Genomic DNA, 2,365 nt, shown 5'->3' with positions numbered 1-2,365 from the left:
GGGAGCCGCCAGCGCCCCTGCCGGCTGCGAGCGGAACTGCACCCGAGGGGAAAGGCCCTGACAGCTGAGAAGGCTGGGACTGGGTTTGTGATTGTTTGCTGTTACTGCCATAGATCTTGTTGTTTGTTTGACTTGTTTTGTATACATATATATATGTAATAGTAAAGAACTGTTATTCCTGTTCCTCATATCTTTGCCTGAAAGCCCCTTAATTTCGAAATTATAATAATTCGGAGGGAAGGGGGTTGCATTTTCTTTTTCATTTCAAGGGAGACTCCTGCCTTCCTTGGCAGACACCTGTCTTTCAAACCAAGACACACTGCCACCCTCATCCCAGGAATTATCAGCCTGAGCCAATGGAAACAGCACAGCACTTGAACAAGGACTAGTGATGTGTTGCTCTGCACACTCACATTAAAAGCAAACTGCCTGTTCAACCAGCAGTCAAACACTGTTGAATTATGCTCAGTATGTCACACTGCAATGACTGGTTATGGAACAGCACTTCTGGATGGGACCGTAATTCTCACCCAGAAATGATGCAGAAGCTGAGCAGTTTTAGACTAACCAGAGCCATGCTGTTTTCAGCTATCAGTGAGCCCAATACCCTCTCAGGGAGTCTTACTTTCTTTTGATGTACAAGAACAACAGTTTGTGTTAATCAAGAAGAAACTTCCCAGCATTTCATTGCAGATGGTGTGGAGTTGTGCCAGAAGTATCTGAGGACAGGGAGAACAGTCACGCTCGGTGCTTTGATGCCTGCTGACAGGCACTATTTCCGAGGAAAAAGCACAGCGTCCCTTTTTGAATCACAACGTTTGAATTACTATATTAAAGCAATTCAAACATTGACACCTTCAAATGAACAAGACACCAGCTGTGTTTTGGTTGGCATAGGAGGGGGTTGGATTAGTTGATCCCCAGAGGCCCCTTCCAACCTCAACCATCCTGTGGCTCTGCAGGCAAACACATGAAGATATTTAGAGCCAAAGTCAGGAGGAATCTGGCTACTGTGGCACATAGTTAAGCCTCCAGTTGCCAGAGTAGGACCTGCAGGCCCAAGTTAAGGTGCTGGCCCAAGCATCCAAAGATGGAGACAGCTTCCCTGGCTGAAGCTGGGCAGTGGAGGAAGCAGTATGTGACCTGAGAAGGGTTGTGGAGGGAGCCTGGTGGTTAGGGCTGCTCTCTTGGTCTGAGATATTCCTAGACATCAATAATTCTAATGGTTGAAGTCAGTAATAGAGGCACTTGGCAAGCACCTTACGCACAAAGGGGTGCCAGAGTTCACTGGGACTTCCTCAATACGTGGCTCAGACTCCTTCTCTGTTCAAGATTACAACAAAAGCTGTATAACATCTTCATAGAATCACCACAGAATCATAACATGGTTTGGAAGTGACCTTAAAGATCACCTCATTCTGACTCCCCTGCCACAGGCAGGGACACCTTTCCATAGACCATGTTGCTCAGAACCCCATCCAACCTGGCCTTGAACTTTCAGGGATGGGGCATCCAAAGCTTCTCTGGGCAACCTGTGCCAGAGCATCACTATCCTCACAGGGAAGAATTTCTTCCCAGTATCTAATCCAAACCCACCCCCTTTAGTTTAAAGCCATTTAGGTATTGGAGTCCCTTTACCAGCATTATGAAAAGGACTTCAGTCTTTAGAGAAAAAAATATCTCAAGAACAACTCTTGTCTTGGGACCATGAAAAGTACCTTACTTGCTGCAATTAGAGAAGTTTTATATGAGATCATTCCGGGAGTTACATAGCTCATGGTGGGCATGACTTACCCTACTACCCACTTTCTCAAGATGGGAGCTTATTTTCCAGGCCCTGTTCAAATGCTCTGTTAATCTATATCATGGGATAAGTCATCTACCACTTCCTGCTCAAGGCCTGAAGGCAAGATAAACACTTGACATTCACCTAAAACTGAAACATAAAGTACATATGCAAATTCTGTGTACTTCAGGAGATGACAGAACCTGACTGGAAACTGTAATTCCTTGGTCTAGAGGACCAAGAGGCCCCCTAGAGAGAATACAACAAAAGACCTTGGTCTAAATCTGTACTAAATTTTAGCAGAATGGGCCTAAAATAAGGATTTCTTTTAAACTTTCAATCTACAAAGTAGAAATAGGAAAACTTGAGCTGAATTCATTATATTTAAGTTACTTCATAGGAGGAGCTACTGCAGCTGCAGTTCCTGCTCCACTCTAGTTACACTTCAGCACTAAAACTAATTGTACTGACACATGTACATCCCACAGACGCCACATTTTGACAGCGGTACCTGAATGGTGTTATCAAGGTTTGATATTAAAAACCTCCATTCCTACCAAGAAGAAAACACTCTGAAGC

This window comes from Corvus brachyrhynchos, unplaced genomic scaffold, assembly GCF_000691975.1.
Source record: "Corvus brachyrhynchos isolate BGI_N302 unplaced genomic scaffold, ASM69197v1 scaffold444, whole genome shotgun sequence".
In the NCBI taxonomy this organism is placed as follows: Eukaryota; Metazoa; Chordata; class Aves; order Passeriformes; family Corvidae; genus Corvus; species Corvus brachyrhynchos.
Note: the sequence above shows the minus strand (reverse complement) of the source record.